This window comes from Salvelinus namaycush, unplaced genomic scaffold, assembly GCF_016432855.1.
Source record: "Salvelinus namaycush isolate Seneca unplaced genomic scaffold, SaNama_1.0 Scaffold1978, whole genome shotgun sequence".
Taxonomy (NCBI): domain Eukaryota; kingdom Metazoa; phylum Chordata; class Actinopteri; order Salmoniformes; family Salmonidae; genus Salvelinus; species Salvelinus namaycush.
In genome coordinates, this window is record NW_024058761.1 from 22518 (window position 1) to 47626 (window position 25109).

The 25109-nt window shown below is 40.3% G+C and overlaps 3 long non-coding RNA genes across 3 annotated transcripts; all 3 read right to left on the bottom strand.

Moving 5' to 3' along the window:
* Nucleotides 1-20626: 20626 nt before the first annotated feature.
* LOC120037900 lies at nt 20627-21225 on the bottom strand. Its single transcript, XR_005474896.1, has 3 exons — nt 21083-21225; nt 20767-20891; nt 20627-20674 (listed from the first exon to the last, which is right to left on the bottom strand). It is a non-coding gene; the product is annotated as an uncharacterized LOC120037900 (long non-coding RNA).
* A 1153-nt stretch (nt 21226-22378) lies between these two features.
* LOC120037901 lies at nt 22379-22977 on the bottom strand. The gene is made up of 3 exons (XR_005474897.1): nt 22835-22977; nt 22519-22643; nt 22379-22426 (listed from the first exon to the last, which is right to left on the bottom strand). It is a non-coding gene; the product is annotated as an uncharacterized LOC120037901 (long non-coding RNA).
* Nucleotides 22978-24129: 1152 nt separating this feature from the next.
* LOC120037902 lies at nt 24130-24728 on the bottom strand. Its single transcript, XR_005474898.1, has 3 exons — nt 24586-24728; nt 24270-24394; nt 24130-24177 (listed from the first exon to the last, which is right to left on the bottom strand). It is a non-coding gene; the product is annotated as an uncharacterized LOC120037902 (long non-coding RNA).
* Between the last annotated feature and the right edge of the window lie 381 nt (nt 24729-25109).

Consider the following 25109-nt stretch of genomic DNA (forward strand, 5'->3'; position numbering starts at 1 on the left):
CATTCAAAACAACTGGGAACTGGGCACTTAGAAAGGAATGGGAGAAACTCCCCAAATACAAATGTGCCAAGCTTGTAGAACCATATTCAAGAAGACTTGAGGCTGTAATCGCTGCCAAAGGTGCTTTAACAAAGTACTGAGTAAAGGGTCTGAAAACTTTTATTTTTTATAAATTAGCAAAAAATTCTAAAAACCTGTTTTTGCTTTGTTATTGTGGGTAGATTGTGTAGATTGATGAGGGCAAATAAATGTAAATACATTCTAGAAGTCTGTAACGTAACGAAATGTGGAAAAAGTCAAGGGGTCTGAATACTTTCTGAATGCACTGTGTAGCGAATGTGCCCACTCTTGTATTGGCACGTGTGCTCTCGCTAACAGCTAGCATTAACATTGTGGGTATAGCCTACATCAGGGGTATTCAACTTTTACTCTAAGAGGTCCAGAGCCTGCTGGTTTTCTGTTCTACCTGATAATTAAGTGCACACACCTGGTGTCCCTAAATCAGTCCCTGATTAGAGGGGAACAATGAAAAAAATGCAGTGGAGCTGGCTTTGAGGTCCAACTGCAGCATCAATCATCATGTCACCAGAATAAGACCATCGATATTTATTGAAAGTAGAATCATACTCATCACTGTGCACTTTCACCACACTGTGAAGTACATCATAACTTATTTAATTTGTAGTCTAATAAACTGCATGCTTTCCCAAGTTGTATTGGGAGAACCACACAACATATCATCACATGAATCCAAGATTAATTATTTTTTACGTACTTTACTCGCATAAAAAGGGAAGCACTGCTCACACAGCCGCGAGCTGCCCAGTGACACCGGCCAAATAGACAAGCTAAATTACTTCTATACTTGCTTCGAGGCAAGCAACACTGAAGCATGCATGTTAGCTTCAGCTGTTCCGGACGACTGTGTGATCACACTCTCCGTAGCCGATGTGAGTAAGACCTTTAAACAGGTCAACAATCACAAGGCTGCAGGGCCAGGCGGATAACCAGAACGTGTAGTCCGAGCATGCGCTGACCTACTGGCAAGTGTCTTCTGACATTTTCAAACGGTTCCTGACTGAGTCTAATACCAACATGTTTCAAGCAGACAACTATAGTCCCTGTGCCCAAGAACACTAATGTAACCTTCCTAAATGACTACCGACCCATAGCACTCATGTCTGTAGCCATGACGTGCTTTGAAAGGCTGATCATGGCTCACATCAACACCATCATCCCAGAAACCCTAGACCCACTCCAATTTCAATACCGCCCCAACAGATCCACAGATGATGCCATCTCTATTGCACTCCCCACTGCCCTTTCCCACCTGGACAAAAGGAACACCTACGTGAGAATGCTATTCATTGACTACAACTCAGCGTTCAATACCATAGGACCCTGACCAAACACCTCCCTCTGCAACTGGATCCTGGACTTGCTGATGGGCGGCCCCCAGGTGGTAAGAGTAGGTAACAACACATCTGCCATGCTGATCCTCAACACGTGGGCCCCTCAGGGGTGTGTGCTCAGTCCCCTCCTGTACTCCCTTTTCACTCATGACTGCATAGCCAGGCACGACTCCAACACCATCATTAAGTTTGCTGACGACAACAGTTGTAGGCCTGATCACCGACAACGATGAGACAGCCTATAGGGAGAAGGTCAGAGACCTGGTCATGTGGTACCAGGAAAACAACCTCTCCCTCAACGTGATCAAGACAAAGGAGATGACTGTGGACTACAGGAAAAGGAGGACCGAGCACGCCCCCATTCTCATAGACGGGGCTGTAGTGGAGCAGGTTGAGCTCTTCAAGTTCCTTGGTGTCCACATCACCAACAATCTATCATTGTCCAAACACACCAAGACAGTCATGAAGAGGGCACGGCAAAAACTATTCCCCCATGGGTCTACAGATCCTCAAAAAGTTCTACAGCTGCACCATCGAGAGCATCCTGAATGGTTGCATCACTACAGAGGGTAGTGCATACGGCCCAGTACATCACCAGGGCCAAGCTTCCTGCCATCCAGGACCTCTATCCAGGACCCGTTAAACCTCTGTGAAGTGGATTATTTCTATAGAACTCCTTCCTGCTTATAGGATGGCTACTTGCCACAGTAAACAAAACACATGTACAGGTAGAAATGTATTCATTTAGAGAAAACGTGTCATCTTGCGAAGAGCAACATCCCCAGTCAGTGTGTCAGTGTTTTGACCAATGATATAATTTTTTTTGCACACATCCCAACTAACGATTTGCAGTGACCCAATCGTAACGAATCCTAACTTGTATTTATCAGATGTGAATTGTACAACTTACCCTTACACAACACTATTTGGATATGTGAAATGTGATTTCAAGTTTCTGATTATTTATTGTTGTCTTAGGCATTGCCATCCTCCAATAACTAGACACACCCTAAACAGTCCTGGTTCATTTAAAACTTGTTTGGTTTGTCATTAGATTTCATAATATAAGATGGCATGTTAGTTTAAGAGTTGACTCACTCCCTGACATTTCCCTGACTTCTACTATGACGCTGAAAGGGGATCTAATTTCATTGAATCTGTTCTATTGAACATGCCATTACATCCACGATAAGAAACATCCTCCTTGTTTTATGTGTGAATGCCATGGTATGACATGAAAGATGAACAGTACATGCTTAGTTTATATTATAATTTTGTAGATGCTTTTTTTGAAAGCGAACCACAGTAGAGCATGCATATATTTTTGTGTGAAGGACTCTAGTGGGAACCGACCCTGGCATTGCAAGCTCCACACTCCACATAATGGTACATAATGGCTCTTGGAAAACTTGTAATGTTAGTTTTCACCAATTCAGACATATAAGAATGCATTTTCAATGTATTTGGACCGGGCCTGTGTTGAACAATAACTAACCAGAACCTGATCATTTGGCGCCCTCTTGCTGTAGAGACAAAATATGACTACAATAGTGAAGTATTCTGACTGAAGTCACAAGCTCTGCTGATCGGCTACTGCGTAGCAACCAAGCGGTGCCATCAGCCCTGGTCTGCCCTAGAAAGCCTATGTAAATTACAATCGTCAGAGCGGCCAAAGTTGTTGTGATTCTACCAACAACGACAAGAAACTGCCATGTGGGGAATTTGACTGATTTCATGTCAATGTAACGTTAAATATGTCTACATTTGGCTAGCTAGCTAAACAACTGTAACGATGTTTTGAGAGACAAGTGCTCATTGTGCAAACGTATTTTTGGTTGCACGTTGATAACAGGGGTTCTTAAACTTTTTCACCCTGGGACCCAAATTAGAAATTCTGTTTTCCTGAGACCCAAGCTTATGAAAATATGCAACTATACTTAAATACTGGTACATTTTATTGCCCTTAAGCCAAAAACAAATAACAATGAAATACCCTTATAAATAGCTATGCATATTTATTTTTTCCCATTAAAAACACTCTACATCTGTCTAGGTTGGAACTGTTGTTGTTAAAATACAATAAATAATTTTACATTTTAATTGGAATAAACTCATTGATCACATCACACAGGTTGAGTTTTTGATAGTGCAACCCTAAGTAACAGTACAGATGAAAAAAATATATATATATATTGTTGAAAAAAGTCTAGGTTAGAACTGTTGCTGTTAAAATACAATATATATTTTTTATTCTGAACTGTAATAAACTGATTGATCAAATCACACAGGTTGTCTATTCTGGGTTTTTGACAGCGCAACACGGAGGTCATGTTCAGCATTGAGTCTGTTTCTGTACTTGTTTTTTAAGTATGCCAGAGTTGAGAACCCTGAGTCGCGTAGATACAGTACCAGTCAAAAGTTTGGACACACCTACTCATTCCAGGGTTTTTCTTTATTTTTTACTATTTTTAACATTGTATTATAATAGTAAAGACGTCAAAACTATGAAATTACACATATGGAATCATGTAGTAACCAAAAAAAGTGTTAAATCAAAATATGGTGTATTTGTGAGATTCTTCAAATTGCCAACCTTTGCCTTGATGACAGATTTACACACTCTTGGCATTCTCTCAACCAGCTTCACCTGGAATGCTTTTCCAACAGTCTTGAAGGACTCCCCACATATGCTGAGCACTTGTTGGCTGCTTTTCCTTCACTCTGCGGTCCGACTCATCCAAAACCATCTCAATTTGGTTGAGGTCGGGGGATTGTGGAGGCCAGGTCATCTGATGCAGCACTTCATCACTCTCCTTCTTGGTAAAATATATCTTACACAGCCTGGAGGTGTGTTGGGTCATTGTCCTGTTGAAAAACAACTGATAGTCCCACTAAGCTCAAACAAGATGAGATGGCGTATCGCTGCAGAATACTGTGGTAGCCATGCTGGTTAAGTGTGCCTTGAATTCTAAATAAATCACAGACAGTGTCACCAGCAAAGCACCATATCACCTCCTCCTCCATGCTTTACGGTGGGAAATACACATGCAGTGATAATCCGTTCACCCACACCGCGTTTTACAAAGACACGGCAGTTGGAACCAAAAATCTCCAATTTGGACTCCAGACCAAAGGACAAATATACACCGGTCTAATGTCCACTGCTCGTGTTTCTTGGCCCAAGCAAGTCTCTTCTCCTTATTGGTGTCCTTTAGCTGTGGTTTCTTTGCAGAAATTCGACAATGACGGCCTGATTCACAGAGTCTCATCTGTTGATGTTGAGATGTCTGTTACTTGAACTCTGTGAAGCATTTATTTGGGCTGCAATTTCTGAGGCTGGAAACTCTAATGAACGTATCCTCTGCAGCAGAGGTAACTCTTGGTCTTCCATTCCTATGGCAGTCCTCATGAGAGCCAGTTTTTATTTTACCTTTATTTAACTAGGCAAGTCAGTTAAGAACAAATTCTTATTTTCAATGACGGCCTAGGAACAGTGGGTTATCTACCTTATTCAGGGGCAGAACAACAGATTTTTACCTTGTCAGCTCGGGAATTCAAACTTGCAACCTTTCGGTTACTAGTCCAACGCTCTAACTACTAGGGTTAGTGATCGGTTGAAGAGCATGCATTTAGTTTTACTTGCATTTAAGAGCAGTTGGAGGCCACGGAAGGAGAGTTGTATGGCATTGAAACTCGTCTGGAGGTTTGTTAACACAGTGTCCAAAGAAGGGACAGAAGTATACAGAAATGTGTCGTCTGCGTAGAGGTGGATCAGAGAATCACCAGCAGCAAGAGCGACATCATTGATGTATACAGAGAAGAGTCAGCCCGAGAATTGAACCCTGTGGCACCCCCATAGCGACTGCCAGAGGTCTGAACAACAAACCCTCTGATTTGACACACTGAACTCTATCAGAGAAGTAGTTGGTGAACCAGGCGAGGCAATCATTTGAGAAACCAAGGCTGTTGAGTCTGTCAATAAGAATGTGGTGATTGACAGAGTCGAAAGCCTTGGCCAGGTCGATGAATACGGATCAGTAGGTGTTTTTACCGGTAGTGTATTTGCATAAACTCTTCAGAGTTGTGTTCTGTGGGTATAACCAAGTAGACTGATACCCCATTTCATTGCTTTATAATCATTGCTTCACAATCCAACCTTGTTTAACATTATCTAGTCTAAATATGGCATGATTCCACCAATTCTAAACTTCTGCATCACTTTCAAATAGGTACTTTTATTTTGAAGGTAAACCTCAAATTACACTATTGTGCCTAATCCTTATTGTGGCTAGCTTCACAACATATAACCCGGTCCGGTCGAGCATCACTAGCCAGATGAAGCTAGCTGACTGCTTTTAACGCTAGCTTTGGGCAACAGGGCTAAGTAGCTGCCTAGCTATTTATTTTCATGAACTGAAGTTTAATTTCATTAGGCGAACAACAAGTGGCTACCTAGCTAATACTTACTCACAAGGATTCCTAAATCATTGCTAAGAATAATGAAAATGACTGCAGTTTCAACTGGTCATTGTTTTCAGGCTGGTTGTATTGGTGCTAGCTAGGTACCAAGCTAAAGCTAGCTAGCTACCCCAGAAGTTGCGGTCGAATAAATAATGCTTTATTACCAACGCAGTATTGTAAACACATCGTTCGTGGCCAGTGTTTGCTTGTTTGCCAGCTTTGACAGTGCTACTGATAGTAGTGGTGGCGCTTGGCTTGCACGTGCAAATTCGGAACACACAACATTCTATAATAGAACTGTGTTATTTGACATGTCAAATTAAAAGCTTATTTAATGCGGCAAATCGTGTTATTGCCAAATAGTATTTTTTGATGTGTATCTTTTTTGACAGGCAAAGACCCAAACGACGTTTATGTCGTGAAGCTAATAGCAGTGACGCTGTAACTCCGGTAGGGCAACATATGAAAAATAGCGCACTGGTAGTGTGTACCGGTGCTCGACCAGTCGCGAAAGCCAACATCACCCACGACAGGGAAAGGTTGATTGTCAAGGGAAATTAATTCCATTATGTCGGTGTTAATGGATTTCGCATTTTAGTTGTCTCCCTGAAATGTTCTTACTCTTTCAAATGACTGCTCGACTTGTTGGCTGCCAGTCAGCTTATTGTGCGTATTGACATTCATATTGCACTGTACATTGTGGATCAATAAAATGGGATATCAGTCTACTAATGGAAACCCACAGAAAACAACTGCAAAGAGATTACACAAATATTTGTGTTGTAGCTCATATTGCGGGACTCTGAAACAACTGTGAAATTATCCACATTTATTGTACCAGTCAAGCTATTATGTGTTTGTTGAACACTATTCCAGAGGAAAAACAATACAACATGGATGTTTTGGAGTCTGAAAACTCTGAGGAGAACTTCGGTACTGAGTAGACTGATACCCCATTTCATTGCTCCACATTCCAACACTCCAACCTTGTTTCGCATTATCTAGTCTAAATATGGCATGATTCCACTATTTGTATCCATTTGCATCACTTTCAGAGGGACTTTTATTTAAAAGGCGAACTGCAAATTCCACAACACATAACCCGGTCCGGTCAAGCGGCACTAGCCAGATGAAGCCAGCTAGCTGCTTATAACGTTAACTTGGGGCAACAGGGTTAAATAGCTGGCTAGCTTGTTTAGTTCGTTATCTAGCTAGCTAGTTATTTTAATGAACTGACGTTCGATTTCAATAAGACAACAACAAGTGGTTGCCTAGCTAATATTTAGTCACATGGATTCCTAAATCAATACTAAGAATATTGAAAATGGCTTCAGTTTCATCTGGTCATTGTTTACAGGCTGGTTGCATTGGTGCTCGCTAGGTACCAAGCTAAAGCTAACTACCCCAAAAGTTGCTAATAACATTTGCATCAAAATATATTTGCTAACATTTTTGATCCTGCTCGTTTGATCCTGATCTTATTTCAAATGCTAACACAGACGTTGTCCCATTCAGTCAAACAAATAATGACTTATTACCAACGCAGTATTGTAACTACATCGTGGCCAAGGAGTGTGCTTGTTTGCAATCTTTTATTTATTTTTTACAGCAGCTTGGACAGTGCTACTGATCGTAATGTTGGTGCTTGGCTTTGCACGTGCAAATTAGGCACACAACAATACAACTTTTTTATTTGACATGTAAAATTAAAACCTTATTTGACTCATCAAATAGTGTTATTTGACATGTTTTTTTTTGACATGCAAAGAGCCAAATGGCTTTCCATATTCAACAATCTAAACCAACTGCCAACCCAGTCTGTTTTTCCCCATAGTTGCTTAGGCGTCGGTTGTGTTGCTAAACAACCATTAAGGTTGACTCTCAGGCAGGATGAAAATGACTACATCGACCATGATCCTTTGCTTGTTATGGCCACTTTCACCATGATTCTTAGCAATTTTTTTGTGCCATTTAGCAACATGAAGCCTGAGATAGTAGAGAAAGGAATCACATTAGGCAATGAATAATTCAATATATAACGTCCACACAGCACCGTCGACCAATCGCGTTCTTGTAACGTCCTGACCAGAGTTCTTATGTGTTTTGCTTGTTTAGTGTTGGTCAGGACGTGAGCTGGGTGGGAATTCTATGTTGTGTGTCTAGTTTGTCTGTTTCTGTGTCCAGCCTAATATGATTCTCAATCAGAGGCAGCTGTCAATCGTTGTCCCTGATTGAGAATCATATATAGGAGGCCTGTTTTGTGTTGGGATTTTGTGGGTGATTGTTTCCTGTCTTCTGTCTTTGTGTTCTGCACCAGATAGGACTGTTTTCGGTTTTCACATTTATTTGTTTTGTTGTTTGTAGTGTTCACATATTCTTTATTAAATTATGTTGAACACTAGCCGCGCTGCGTTTTGGTCCTCTCCTTCATCCCAGGAAGAAAACCGTTACAGAATCACCCACCAAACCCGGACCAAGCAGCGTGGCAACGGGCAGCAGCGACAGCAGCAGCGGTACCAGGAGGAATGGACATGGGAGGAAATTCTGGACGGAAAAGGACCCTGGGCAGAGCCAGAGGAGTGTCGCCGCCCCAAAGCGGAGCTGGAGGCAGCAAAAGCGGAGAGGCGGCATTATGAGGCGCTAGCAAGGCAGAGCGGCTGGAAGCCCGAGAGGCTCACCCAAAAATGTCTTGGGGGGGGGATAAAGGGGAGTGTGGCGAAGTCAGGTAGGAGACCTGCGCCAACTTCCCGGGCTTACCGTGGAGAGCGAGAGTACGGGCAGACACCGTGTTGTGCGGAAGAGCGCACGGAGTCTCCTGTACGTGTGCTTAGCCCGGTGCGGGTTATTCCACCTCCCCGCACTAGCCGGGCTAGAGTGAGCATTGAGCCAAGTGCCATGAAGCCGGCTCAACATATCTGGCCTCCAGTACGTCTCCTCGGGCCGGTGTACATGGCACCAGCCTTACAAATGGTGTCCCCGGTTCGCCAGCATAGCCCAGTGCGGGCTATTCCACCTCGCCGCACTGGCAGGGCTACGGGGACCATTCAACCAGGTAAGGTTGGGCAGGCTCGGTGCTCACGAGCTCGTGTACTCCTTCACGGTCCGGTATATCCGGCGCCACCTTCCCGCCCCAGCCCAGTACCATCAGTGCCGACACCACGCACCAGGCTTCCAGTGCGTCTCCAGAGCCCTGTTCCTCCTCCACGCACTCTCCCTATGGTGCGTGTCTCCAGCCCAGTGCCTCCAGTTCCGGCACCACGCACCAAGCATCCTGTGCGTCTCCAGAGCCCTGTACGCACTGTTCCTTCTCCCCGCACTCGCCCTGAGGTGCGTGCCCTCAGCCCGGTACCACCAGTGCCGGTACCACGCACCAGGCCTATAGTGCGCTTTGAGAGTCCAGTGTGCCCTGTTCCTGCTCCACGCACTCTTCCTATGGTGCGTGTCTCCAGCCCAGTACCTCCAGTTCCGGTACCACGCACCAGGCCTACTGTGCACCTCAGCAGGTCAGAGTCGGCCGTCTGCCCAACGCCGCCTGCACTGCTCGTCTGCCCAACGCCACCTGCACTGCTCGTCTGCCCAGCGCCGTCTGAGCTGCCTGCCTGCCCAGTGCCGTCTGAGCCATCCGTCTGCCCAGTGCCGTCTGAGCGATCCGTCTGCCCAGTGCCGTCTGAGCCATCCGTCTGCCCAGCGCCGTCTGAGCCATCCGTCTGTCCCGAGCCATTAGAGCCGCCCGTCTGTCCCGAGCCGCTAGAGCCGTCCGTCAGTCAGGAGCCGCTAGAGCCGTCCGTCATTCAGGAGCTGCCGGAGCCGCGAGCCAGTCAGGAGCTGCCGGAGCCGCCAGCCAGTCAGGAGATGCCGGAGCCGCCAGCCAGTCAGGAGCTGCCGGAGCCGCCAGCCAGTCAGGAGCTGCCGGAGCCGCCAGCCAGTCAGGAGCTGCCGGAGCCGCCAGCCAGTCAGGAGCTGCCGGAGCCGCCAGCCAGTCAGGAGCTGCCAGAGCCGCCAGCCAGTCATGAGCTGCCCTCCAGTCATGAGCTGCCCTCCAGTCATGAGCTGCCCTCCAGTCATGAGCTGCCCTCCAGTCATGAGCTGTCCTCCAGTCATGAGCTGTCCTCAAGTCATGAGCTGCCCTCCAGTCATGAGCTGCCCTCCAGTCATGAGCTGCCCTCCAGTCATGAGCTGCCACTCAGTCATGAGCTGCCCTCCAGTCATGAGCTGCCACTCAGTCCGGAGCTGCCACTCAGTCCGGAGCTGCCACTCAGTCCGGAGCTGCCACTCAGTCCGGAGCTGCCACTCAGTCCGGAGCTGCCACTAGTCCGGAGCTGCCCTTCAGTCCAGAGCTGCCTCTCTGTCCGGAGCTGCTTTTCAGTCCAGAGTTGCCCCTCTGTCGTGAGCTACCTCTCTGTCTTGAGCTACCTCTCTGTCTTGAGCTGCCTCTCTGTCTTGAGCTTCCTCTCTGTCTTGAGCTACCTCTCTGTCCTGAGCTACCTCTCTGTCCTGAGCTATCTCCTCTATCTAGGGGGGGCCTTGGTGAAGGTTCCTAGACCAAGGTCGGGGGCGAGGGTCGCCACTCAAAGGACGCTAAGGAGGGGGACAAAGACAGTGGTAGAGTGGTGTCCTCGTCCTGCGCCGGAGCCGCCACCGCGGACAGATGCCCACCCAGACCCTCCTCTTGAGTTTTAGGGGTGCGTTCGGAGTCCGCACCTCAGGAGGGGGGTACTGTAACGTCCTGACCAGAGTTCTTATGTGTTTTGCTTGTTTAGTGTTGGTCAGGACGTGAGCTGGGTGGGAATTCTATGTTGTGTGTCTAGTTTGTCTGTTTCTGTGTCCAGCCTAATATGGTTCTCAATCAGAGGCAGCTGTCAATCGTTGTCCCTGATTGAGAATCATATATAGGAGGCTTGTTTTGTGTTGGGATTTTGTGGGTGATTGTTTCCTGTCTTCTGTCTTTGTGTTCTGCACCAGATAGGACTGTTTTCGGTTTTCACATTTATTTGTTTTGTTGTTTGTAGTGTTCACGTATTCTTTATTAACTTCTACTTGCACACAATCCCGGATCCGGGAGCACCCCCATCAGTAAAAAAGCTGACTAGCATAGCCTAGCATAGCGTCACAAGTAAATACTAGCATCTAAATATCATTAAATCACAAGTCCAAGACACCAGATGAAAGATACACATCTTGTGAATCCAGCCATCATTTCTGATTTTTAAAATGTTTTACAGGGAAGACACAATATGTAAATCTATTAGCTAACCACGATAGCAAAAGACACAACTTTTTTTTCCCACCATTTTTTTCCTGCATAGGTAGCTATCACAATTTCGACCAAATAAAGATATAAATAGCCACTAACCAAGAAACAACTTCATCAGATGACAGTCTGATAACATATTTATTGTATAGCATATGTTTTGTTAGAAAAATGTGCATATTTCAGGTATAAATCATAGTTTACCATTGCAGCCATCATCACAACTCTCACCAAAGCAACTAGAATAACTACAGAGACCAACGTGAATTACCTAAATACTCATCATAAAACATTTATGAAAAATACACAGCGTACAGCAAATGAAAGACAAAGATCTTGTGAATCCAGCCAATATTTCTGATTTTTTAAGTGTTTTACAGCGAAAACACAATATAGCATTATATTAGCTTACTACAATAGCCAACCACACAACAGCATTGATTCAAGCCAACAATAGCGATAACGAATAAACCAGCAAAAGATATTAATTTTTTCACTAACCTTCTCAAACTTCTTCAGATGACAGTCCTATAACATCATATTACACAATACATATAGAGTTTGTTCGAAAATGTGCATATTTAGCGGCACAAATCGTGGTTATACAATGAGAATAGTAGCCAAGCTGCCAACAATATGTCGGGAGAAATCTTGGGAGAGGCACCTAATCTAATCAGTAACTAAATTTAAACTTGACTAAAAAATACAGGTTGGACAGCAAATGAAAGATACATTAGTTCTTAATGCAATCGCTGTGTTAGATTTTTAAAATTAACGTTACTACGACATACAGCGTGCGTTAAAGCGAGACCGCACCGAAATTAATGGCGGAATATGAGTTTTACATTTTTCAACAGAACAACGAATTAACATCATAAATAGTTCTTACTTTTTGATGAGCTCCCATCAGAATCTTGGGCAAGTTGTCCTTTTTCCAAAAGAATCGTTGCTCGGTTGTAGATTGTCGCCTTCAACTTTGGAATTAGCAGTAAACATTAGCCATGTGGGCCAGACGTGCCCAACTCCCTAGAACGCAGCACAAATAAATACCCGAAAATCACAATATACTGATATAAACTGATATAACTCGGTTTAAAATAACAACATTATGATGTCTTTAACACCTATATCGAATAAAATCAGAGCCGGATATATCTAAGGGCTATAACGGGAGCTTTCTAGAACGCCATCCTGAGGTCTGTCTTGCGTCATGGCGAAGGGAAGAAAGAGAGGACCCCACATTGCCAGCCCATTTATAAGGCCTCAGATCTGCCTAGCAACTCCATTCCAATTCTCACTATTTGCTGACATCCAGGGGAAGGCGTATGCAGTGCATCTCAACCAATAGAAGACATGCAAATTAATAAACCGACCTCAGAACAGCCTGCAGATTTCAGATTTCTCACTTCCTCATAGGAAAATTGCTCCAACTCGAGTTCTGTTTTACTCACAGATATAATTCAAACGGTTTTAGAAACTAGAGAGTGTTTTCTATCCAATAGTAATAATAATATGCATATTGTACGAGCAAGAATTGAGTACGAGGCAGTTTAATTTGGGAACGAAATTATTACAAAGTGCAAACAGCACCCCCTATTGAGAAAAGGTTGAACACTAGCCGCGCTGCGTTTTGGTCCTCTCCTTCATCCCAGGAAGAAAACCGTTTAAGTTCTCATTGTTATGCAGCATCACGTGGCTGCTAAGCTAATCACCCAATCCCTTCTCAAAGTCAGGGTATGAGTCGAGAAAACTGCCTATTTTCCGTGAAAGTATATACTGACTAAAGTGGAAAAAAATGTATCAATAATTTGGGTTAGAAAAAATAAATGTGTTTATAACAAGTAATATCTTGTGTTGAGTACTTCAAGACATTGACTTTAATGTTCCAAAATTACTTTTATGATAGGTAGTAAAAAATAATGTTAAAAAAAATACCAAGTCTATATTATGGTAAGAACAGCTCAAATAAGCAAAGAGAAACAACAGTCCATCAGTAATTTAAGACATGAAGGTCAGTCAATTTGGAAAATGTCAAGAACCAACAAGCGCTATGATGAAACTGGCTCTCATGAGGACTGCCACAGGAGATGAAGACCCAGAGTTACCTCTGCTGCAGAGGATAAGTTCGTTAGAGTTAACTGCACCTCAGATTGCAGCCCAAATAAATACTTTACAGAGTTCAAGTAACAGACACATCTCAACATCAACTGTTCAGAGATGACTGCATGAATCAGACCTTCATGGTCGAAATACTGTAAAGAAACCACTACTAAAGGACACCAATAAGAAGAAGAAGCTTGGAGGAGGTGTGATGGTGCTTTGCTGGTGACACTGTTTGTGATTTATTTAGAATTCAAGGCACACTTAACCAGCATGGCTACCACAGTATTCTGCAGCAATACGCCATCCCATCTGGTTTGCGCTTAGTGTGACTATTATTTATTTTTCAACTGGACAATAACCCAACATTCCTCCAGGCTGTGTAAGGGCTATTTGGAGTGCTAAATCAGAGGATCTAGCCTCCACAATCACCTGACCTCAACCCAATAGAGATGGTTAGGATGAGTTGGACCGCAGAGTGAAGGAAAAGCAGCCAACAAGTGCTCAGCATATACTACTACTTCAAGACTGTTGGCAAACCATTCCAGGTGAAGCTGGTTGAGAGAATGCCAAGAGTGTGCAAAGCTGTCATCAAGGCAAAGGGTGGCTACTTTGAAGAATCTAAAATCTAAAATCTATTTTTATTTGTTTAACACTTTTTTGGTTACTACATGATTCCATATGTGTTATATCTTCACTATTATTCTACAATGTAGAAAATAGTAAAAAGAAAGAAAAACCCTTGAATGAGTAGGTGTGTCCAAACTTTGACTGGTACTGTAGATATTAAATTGTGTTAGATGTGCTGTCTGTAATCATACAATGTTTTCTTAATACTGATTTGCAAAGTCTTTATTACATTTGTCAAACTGTGTGATGAAGAAACAAGTACTGTATTGCAGTTGAAAATAAGTTAGTTAATAGTTAGTCAAGAGAGGAAATAACAAAACTCAAATAAATATTTTAATCTACCTTATTATACATTAAATAAATAACTGATAACCATTTTAGTCAGTGGACAGCACAGCTTGAAACCACATAAATTACATAGCTAATAAATACATAAACATACATGCTGTTCAGCTCAGCTGTAACTTAGATTAACAATCAGATGTATAATATGAAAAATTGTACAATGCGCAAAAAACTTGTGGATTATTAATTAAGCCCATTATGAATTTTCTTTTCATGATAAAAAAATAGATGCAAGCACCCAATGAAGTCTCCTGATATGCAGATATAGATAGATAATTGGCTGTTCTTGTGATGACAGTTGCCTACTGATGTTAGTGTTGTCACCTCAGAAGAGTCCGTTTCTGGTGGTGTACTGTACATTGTAAGATCTGCGTCTGTGCCAGCGTCTCCTTACAGCTGCACAGCAGCCACATAGCATACACTGCAAAAGAAAGATGGGGAGGCATGATTCACATGCAAAATATCATTGCAGAAATTAAACAGCTTATTGGATGAAATACTTTGTAAACTTTTCACAGTACACATGTGAACACAAGCCTATACGTACACATAGCAGGATCCACAGGGGTACCAGAATGATAGCGATGCCACAAGGAATGATAATGGCCAAAGCCCAGCCAGGAAAACCTCCAACACTTGTGGTATTGAAAGGAGTGGTCAGCAAAAGGGTAGGAAGTGGTGTGGTGCTGGTAGTTGTTGTTGGGGCAACAGTGGTGGTCAAGAGACCTAGAATAGAAATGAAAATACATTTTAGAGGGATTATAAACTTGTAATATGTCATATAACATAGATATATAAGTGTTTTCGAGATTGAGTATTATACACGTTACATGGTGTTTGATAACTCACTGTCATAAAAAAAACACAGCAATGACAACCGTATGGTAACAAAAGCAGCATACCTGAGACTTTTAAGACTTCCTGTAGAAAACTACTAGGGTGGTTGACATCGTCCTCTTTGTATACATACGTCACGTTTGCTCTGATTTCAGTGCCATAAGCACTGTGGACATAAAAATGGGTTTTGTGTGAGAGATGAACATGTTCCCTTCATCCTGTTTAGCTGTACAAGCAGCAGCTAAATGAAATCTGCAGAAATTCTAAAGAGTGCAGTTGAGAAAGATGGGTTGGTTCAAGGATATGACGTTGTACTTACATGAAGTCGGCGATGGGAAATTGAAACTGATTGCCGTTTGGTTCACTGAGAAGTTGACGAAGCTAAAAGGGGACAAAACATCAAGTTGTCAACTACTATCATGACCTGAACATGACCATGGATGTATCTTATGTATAGAAGTACAGTATCTTACTAGTGTGTTAATTGAATCCTGTATCTGGACGTAGGTCTCATTGGTGAATGTGAGTCTATTACTTAGAGACTCCAGGGTTACATTGGTTATTTTGAAACCAAGGTTGATGGCAAATGAAGTATCTGAAAGTTCTGTGAGCAGATAAAAACATGGTCACTATAGCAACAGATCAAATGAACTGCTACAATTTAGGAGTTTCAACACCGTAAAAAAAACATTCAAGAAGTATTTAGATAGCAGGAGCAGTTGAATGTGTACTTAATAAGAAATTATTTTATAGAGTGGAAATAAATGTCTTCATGAAGCCTAATTTCTTAAACTCACTGGTATAAGTTGCATTCTGGAAGGTGGTTTGAGTGGTCTTGGATTGAAGAGACAGTTGCTTCTTGACGGCACCAAGGACATCATCCTCAGTGGGGACTGGTGTTTTGAGGTTGAATATCAGTTTAACATAAACCACGGCTGTGCCAAATCTAAGAGAAAATAATAATACATGGAAAATTACATTTCCTAAAGAAAATGTGTGTGCTTGCTAGCTTGTCTTAAAGTATTTATGATTGTAAAATAAGTTATAGTATTGGCAGTCAATACGGTAGTGACTGGTTATAATTGGAAAAAGTAGGTAGATGGAAAGATTTATTGATGGATAAGAATAGGTTAGGATAGGATAGCCTGAACATATGAAAGTTGGTTCGGTCTCTCTAGCTTGAACGGTTCAAGAGTTAATATTATTTTTGGTGGGTTATTATATGCTAATTTATACTCAATTAAATTGTTTTAGTTTAGAAAGTTCAGAAAATGTTAAAATATTTAGAAATATTATGTAAGAAATCTAGTGGTCTTGCCTTCAGCAAGCACATTAATAATAATGGATTGGATTTATATTGCGCCTTTTGACCGATTGATGTACTCAAAGAGCTTTTCTAAAGAAAGGTTGACATTTTGGATGCTTTTATTAAAACATCAGTAGTTAACGATACAAGCATGGATATACATGGTTCATTGTTGCAAAGGGTCCTGGATTGACAAAGTGTTAATTGAATTGTATGAAGTAATTATAATAAATGATGTTGCTTACCTAGTTGTTGATGTCACTGAAGTCAAAAGGGTAGGAAGTTGTGTGGTGCTGGTAGTTGTTGTTGGGGCAACAGTGGTGGTCAGGAGACCTAGAAAATAAATGAAAATACATTTTAGAGGGATTAAAACTTGTAATATGTCATATAACATAGTGTTTTCGAGATTGAGTATTATACACGTTACATGGTGTTTGATAACTCACTGTCATAAAAAAAACATAGAAATGACAACCGTATGGTAACAAAAGCAGCATACCTGAGACTTTTAAGACTTCCTGTAGAAAACTACTAGGGTGGTTGACATCTTCCTCTTTGTATACATACGCCACGTTTGCCGTGATTTCAGTGCCATCAGCACTGTGGACGTAAAAATGGGTTTTGTGTGAGAGTTAAACATGTTCCCTTCATCCTGTTTAGCTGTACAAGCAGCAGCTAAATGAAATCTGCAGAAATTCTAAAGAGTGCAGTTGAGAAAGATGGGTTGGTTCAAGGATATGACGTTGTACTTACATGAAGTCGGCGATGGGAAATTGAAACTGGTTGACGTTTGGTTCACTGAGAAGTTGACGAAGCTAAAAGGGGACAAAACATCAAGTTGTCAATTACTATCATGACTTGAACATGACCATGGATGTATCGTATGTATAGAAGTACAGTATCTTACTAGTGTGTTAATTGAACCCTGTATCTGGCCGTAGGTCTCATTGGTGAATGTGAGTCTATTACTTAGAGACTCCAGGGTTACATTGGTTATTTTGAAACCAAGGTTGATGGCAAATGAAGAATCTGTAAGTTCTGTGAGCAGATAAAAACATGGTCACTATAGCAACAGATCAAATGAACTGCTACAATTTAGGAGTTTCAACAACATAAAAAAAACATTCAAGAAGTATTTAGATAGCAGGAGCAGTTGAATGTGTACTTATTAAGAAATTATATTATAGAGTGGAAATAAATGTCTTCATGAAGCCTAATTTCTTAAACTCACTGGTATAAGTTGCATTCTGGAAGGTGGTTTGAGTGGTCTTGGATTGAAGAGACAGTTGCTTCTTGACGGCACCAAGGACATCATCCTCAGTGGGGACCGGTGTTTTGAGGTTGAATATCAGTTTAACAAAAACCACGGCTGTGCCAAATCTAAGAGAAAATAATAATACATGGAAAATTACATTTCCTAAAGAAAATGTGTGTACTTGCTAGCTTGTCTTAAAGTATTTATGATTGTAAAATAAGTTATAGTATTGGCAGTCACTGTAGTAGTAATGGTAGTGACTGGTTATAATTGGAAAAAGTAGGTAGATGGAAAGATTTATTGATGGATAAGAATAGGATAGGATAGGATAGCCTGAACATATGAAAGTTGGTTCGGTCTCTCTAGCTTGAACGGTTCAAGAGTTAATATTATTTTTGGTGGGTTATTACATGCTAATTTATACTCAATTAAATTGTTTTAGTTTAGAAAGTTTAGAAAATGTTAAAATAATTAGAAAAATTATCTAAGAAATCTAGTGGTCTTGCCTTCAGCAAGCACATTAATAATAATGGATTGGATTTACATTGCACCTTTTGACCGATTGATGTACTCACAGAGCTTTTCTAAAGAAAGGTTGACATTTTGGATGCTTTTATTAAAACATCAGTAGTTAACGACACAAGCATGGATATACATGGTTCATTGTTGCAAAGGTTCCTCGATTGACAAGGTGTTAATTGAATTGTATGAAATAATTATAATAAATGATGTTGCTTACCTAGTTGTTGATGTCACTGAAGTCAAAAGGGTAGGAAGTGGTGTGGTGCTGGTAGTTGTTGTTGGGGCAACAGTGGTGGTCAGGAGACCTTGAAAATAAAGGAAAATACATTTTAGAGGGATAATAAACTTATAATATGTCATATAACATGGATATATGTGTTTTCGAGATTGAGTATTAGACACGTTACATGGTGTTTGATAACTCACTGTCATAAAGAAAAACATAGAAATGACAACCGTATGGTAACAAAAGCAGCATACCTGAGACTTTTAAGACTTCCTGTAGAAAACTACTAGGGTGGTTGACATCTTCCTCTTTGTATACATATGTCACGTTTGCCGTGATTTCAGTGCCATCAGCACTGTGGACGTAAAAATGGGTTTTGTGTGAGAGTTAAACATGCTTCACTTCATCCTGTTTAGCTGTACAAGCAGCAGCTAAATGAAATCTGCAGAAATTCTAAAGAGTGCAGTTGAGAAAGATGGGTTGGTTCAAGGATATGACGTTGTACTTACATGAAGTCGGCGATGGGAAATTGAAACTGTTTGCCGTCTGGTTCACTGAGAACCTTATGGAGCTAAAAGGGGACAAAACATCAAGTTGTCAATTACTATCATGACCTGAACATGACCATGGATGGATCTTATGTGTAGAAGTACAGTATCTTACTAGTCTGTTAATTGAATCCTGTATCTGCCGTAGGTCTCATTGGTGAGTGTGAGTCTATTACTTAGAGACTCCTGGGTTACATTGGTTATTTTGAAACCAAGGTCGATGGCAAATGAAGTATCTGTAAGTTCTGTGAGCACACAAAAAATGGTCACAATAGCAACAGATCAAATGAAATGCTACAATTTAGGAGTTTCAACAACATTAAAAAACATTCAAGAAGTATTTAGATAGCAGGAGCAGTTGAATGTTTACTTATTAAGAAATTATATTATAGAGTGGAAATAAATGTCTTCATGAAGCCTAATTTGTGGAACTCACTGATATAAGTTGCATTCTGGAAGGTGGTTTGAGTGGTCGTGAATTGAGGAGACAATTGCTTCTTGACGGCACCAAGGACATCATCCTCAGTGGGGACTGGTGTTTTGACCTTGAATATCAGTTTAACAAATACCCCCACTGTGCCAAATCTAAGAGAAAATAATAATACATGGAAAATTACATTTCCTAAAGAAAATGTGTGTACTTGCTAGCTTGTCTTAAAGTATTCATGGTTGTAAAATAAGTTATAGTATTGGCAGTCACCGCAGTAGTAATGGTAGTGACTGGTTATAATTGGAAAAAGTAGGTAGATGGAAAGATTTATTGATGGATAAGGATAGGATAGGATAGGATAGCCTGAACATATGAAAGTTGGTTCGGTCTCTCTAGCTTGAACGGTTCAAGAGTTAATATTATTTTGGGTGGGTTATTATATGCTAATTTATACTCAATTAAATTGTTTTAGTTTAGAAAGTTTAGAAAATGTTAAAATAATTAGAAAAAGTATCTAAGAAATCTAGTGGTCTTGCCTTCAGCAAGCACATTAATAATAATGGATTGGATTTACATTGCGCCTTTTGACCGATTTGATGTACTCAAAGAGCTTTTCTAAAGAAAGGTTGACATTTTGGATGCTTTTATTAAAACATCAGTAGTTAACGACACAAGCATGGATATACATGGTTCATTGTTGCAAAGGTTCCTCGATTGACAAGGTGTTAATTGAATTGTATGAAATAATTATAATAAATGATGTTGCTTACCTAGTTGTTGATGTCACTGAAGTCAAAAGGGTAGGAAGTGTTGTGGTGCTGGTAGTTGTTGTTGGGGCAACAGTGGTGGTCAGGAGACCTTGAAAATAAAGGAAAATACATTTTAGAGGGATTATAAACTTGTAATATGTCATATAACATAGATATATAAGTGTTTTCAAGATTGAGTATTAGACACGTTACATGGTGTTTGATAACTCACTGTCATAAAGAAAAACATAGAAATGACAACCGTATGGTAACAAAAGCAGCATACCTGAGACTTTTAAGACTTCCTGTAGAAAACTACTAGGGTGGTTGACATCTTCCTCTTTGTATACATATGTCACGTTTGCCGTGATTTCAGTGCCATCAGCACTGTGGACGTAAAAATGGGTTTTGTGTGAGAGTTAAACATGCTCACTTCATCCTGTTTAGCTGTACAAGCAGCAGCTAAATGAAATCTGCAGAAATTCTAAAGAGTGCAGTTGAGAAAGATGGGTTGGTTCAAGGTTATGACGTTGTACTTACATGAAGTCGGCGTTGGGAAATTGAAACTGTTTGCCGTCTGGTTCACTGAGAACCTTATGGAGCTAAAAGGGGACAAAACATCAAGTTGTCAATTACTATCATGACCTGAACATGACCATGGATGGATCTTATGTGTAGAAGTACAGTATCTTACTAGTCTGTTAATTGAATCCTGGATCTCGGTCTCATTGGTGAGTGTGAGTCTATTACTTAGAGACTCCTGGGTTACATTGGTTATTTTGAAACCAAGGTCGATGGCAAATGAAGTATCTGTAAGTTCTGTGAGCACACAAAAAATGGTCACAATAGCAACAGATCAAATGAAATGCTACAATTTAGGAGTTTCAACAACAATTAAAAACATTCAAGAAGTATTTAGATAGCAGGAGCAGTTGAATGTTTACTTATTAAGAAATTATATTATAGAGTGGAAATAAATGTCTTCATGAAGCCTAATTTGTGGAACTCACTGATATAAGTTGCATTCTGGAAGGTGGTTTGAGTGGTCGTGAATTGAGGAGACAATTGCTTCTTGACGGCACCAAGGACATCATCCTCAGTGGGGACTGGTGTTTTGACCTTGAATATCAGTTTAACAAATACCCCCACTGTGCCAAATCTAAGAGAAAATAATAATACATGGAAAATTACATTTCCTAAAGAAAATGTGTGTACTTGCTAGCTTGTCTTAAAGTATTCATGGTTGTAAAATAAGTTATAGTATTGGCAGTCACCGCAGTAGTAATGGTAGTGACTGGTTATAATTGGAAAAAGTAGGTAGATGGAAAGATTTATTGATGGATAAGGATAGGATAGGATAGGATAGCCTGAACATATGAAAGTTGGTTCGGTCTCTCTAGCTTGAACGGTTCAAGAGTTAATATTATTTTGGGTGGGTTATTATATGCTAATTTATACTCAATTGAATTGTTTTAGTTTAGAAAGTTTAGAAAATGTTAAAATAATTAGAAAAAGTATCTAAGAAATCTAGTGGTCTTGCCTTCAGCAAGCACATTAATAATAATGGATTGGATTTACATTGCGCCTTTTGACCGATTGATGTACTCAAAGAGCTTTTCTAAAGAAAGGTTGACATTTTGGATGCTTTTATTAAAACATCAGTAGTTAACGACACAAGCATGGATATACATGGTTCATTGTTGCAAAGGTTCCTCGATTGACAAGGTGTTAATTGAATTGTATGAAATAATTATAACAAATGATGTTGCTTACCTAGTTGTTGATGTCACTGAAGTCAAAAGGGTAGGAAGTGGTGTGGTGCTGGTAGTTGTTGTTGGGGCAACAGTGGTGGTCAGGAGACCTTGAAAATAAAGGAAAATACATTTTAGAGGGATTATAAACGTGTAATATGTCATATAACATAGATATATAAGTGTTTTCGAGATTGAGTATTAGACACGTTACATGGTGTTTGATAACTCACTGTCATAAAGAAAAACATAGAAATGACAACCGTATGGTAACAAAAGCAGCATACCTGAGACTTTTAAGACTTCCTGTAGAAAACTACTAGGGTGGTTGACATCTTCCTCTTTGTATACATATGTCACGTTTGCCGTGATTTCAGTGCCATCAGCACTGTGGACGTAAAAATGGGTTTTGTGTGAGAGTTAAACATGCTCACTTCATCCTGTTTAGCTGTACAAGCAGCAGCTAAATGAAATCTGCAGAAATTCTAAAGAGTGCAGTTGAGAAAGATGGGTTGGTTCAAGGTTATGACGTTGTACTTACATGAAGTCGGCGTTGGGAAATTGAAACTGTTTGCCGTCTGGTTCACTGAGAACCTTATGGAGCTAAAAGGGGACAAAACATCAAGTTGTCAATTACTATCATGACCTGAACATGACCATGGATGGATCTTATGTGTAGAAGTACAGTATCTTACTAGTCTGTTAATTGAATCCTGGATCTCGGTCTCATTGGTGAGTGTGAGTCTATTACTTAGAGACTCCTGGGTTACATTGGTTATTTTGAAACCAAGGTCGATGGCAAATGAAGTATCTGTAAGTTCTGTGAGCACACAAAAAATGGTCACAATAGCAACAGATCAAATGAAATGCTACAATTTAGGAGTTTCAACAACAATTAAAAACATTCAAGAAGTATTTAGATAGCAGGAGCAGTTGAATGTTTACTTATTAAGAAATTATATTATAGAGTGGAAATAAATGTCTTCATGAAGCCTAATTTGTGGAACTCACTGATATAAGTTGCATTCTGGAAGGTGGTTTGAGTGGTCGTGAATTGAGGAGACAATTGCTTCTTGACGGCACCAAGGACATCATCCTCAGTGGGGACTGGTGTTTTGACCTTGAATATCAGTTTAACAAATACCCCCACTGTGCCAAATCTAAGAGAAAATAATAATACATGGAAAATTACATTTCCTAAAGAAAATGTGTGTACTTGCTAGCTTGTCTTAAAGTATTCATGGTTGTAAAATAAGTTATAGTATTGGCAGTCACCGCAGTAGTAATGGTAGTGACTGGTTATAATTGGAAAAAGTAGGTAGATGGAAAGATTTATCGATGGATAGGATAGGATAGGATAGGATAGCCTGAACATATGAAAGTTGGTTCGGTCTCTCTAGCTTGAACGGTTCAAGAGTTAATATTATTTTGGGTGGGTTATTATATGCTAATTTATACTCAATTAAATTGTTTTAGTTTAGAAAGTTTAGAAAATGTTAAAATAATTAGAAAAAGTATCTAAGAAATCTAGTGGTCTTGCCTTCAGCAAGCACATTAATAATAATGGATTGGATTTACATTGCGCCTTTTGACCGATTGATGTACTCAAAGAGCTTTTCTAAAGAAAGGTTGACATTTTGGATGCTTTTATTAAAACATCAGTAGTTAACGACACAAGCATGGATATACATGGTTCATTGTTGCAAAGGTTCCTCGATTGACAAGGTGTTAATTGAATTGTATGAAATAATTATAACAAATGATGTTGCTTACCTAGTTGTTGATGTCACTGAAGTCAAAAGGGTAGGAAGTGGTGTGGTGCTGGTAGTTGTTGTTGGGGAAACAGTGGTGGTCAGGAGACCTTGAAAATAAAGGAAAATACATTTTAGAGGGATTATAAACGTGTAATATGTCATATAACATAGATATATAAGTGTTTTCGAGATTGAGTATTAGACACGTTACATGGTGTTTGATAACTCACTGTCATAAAGAAAAACATAGAAATGACAACCGTATGGTAACAAAAGCAGCATACCTGAGACTTTTAAGACTTCCTGTAGAAAACTACTAGGGTGGTTGACATCTTCCTCTTTGTATACATATGTCACGTTTGCCGTGATTTCAGTGCCATCAGCACTGTGGACGTAAAAATGGGTTTTGTGTGAGAGTTAAACATGCTCACTTCATCCTGTTTAGCTGTACAAGCAGCAGCTAAATGAAATCTGCAGAAATTCTAAAGAGTGCAGTTGAGAAAGATGGGTTGGTTCAAGGTTATGACGTTGTACTTACATGAAGTCGGCGTTGGGAAATTGAAACTGTTTGCCGTCTGGTTCACTGAGAACCTTATGGAGCTAAAAGGGGACAAAACATCAAGTTGTCAATTACTATCATGACCTGAACATGACCATGGATGGATCTTATGTGTAGAAGTACAGTATCTTACTAGTCTGTTAATTGAATCCTGGATCTCGGTCTCATTGGTGAGTGTGAGTCTATTACTTAGAGACTCCTGGGTTACATTGGTTATTTTGAAACCAAGGTCGATGGCAAATGAAGTATCTGTAAGTTCTGTGAGCACACAAAAAATGGTCACAATAGCAACAGATCAAATGAAATGCTACAATTTAGGAGTTTCAACAACAATTAAAAACATTCAAGAAGTATTTAGATAGCAGGAGCAGTTGAATGTTTACTTATTAAGAAATTATATTATAGAGTGGAAATAAATGTCTTCATGAAGCCTAATTTGTGGAACTCACTGATATAAGTTGCATTCTGGAAGGTGGTTTGAGTGGTCGTGAATTGAGGAGACAATTGCTTCTTGACGGCACCAAGGACATCATCCTCAGTGGGGACTGGTGTTTTGACCTTGAATATCAGTTTAACAAATACCCCCACTGTGCCAAATCTAAGAGAAAATAATAATACATGGAAAATTACATTTCCTAAAGAAAATGTGTGTACTTGCTAGCTTGTCTTAAAGTATTCATGGTTGTAAAATAAGTTATAGTATTGGCAGTCACCGCAGTAGTAATGGTAGTGACTGGTTATAATTGGAAAAAGTAGGTAGATGGAAAGATTTATTGATGGATAAGGATAGGATAGGATAGGATAGCCTGAACATATGAAAGTTGGTTCGGTCTCTCTAGCTTGAACGGTTCAAGAGTTAATATTATTTTGGGTGGGTTATTATATGCTAATTTATACTCAATTAAATTGTTTTAGTTTAGAAAGTTTAGAAAATGTTAAAATAATTAGAAAAAGTATCTAAGAAATCTAGTGG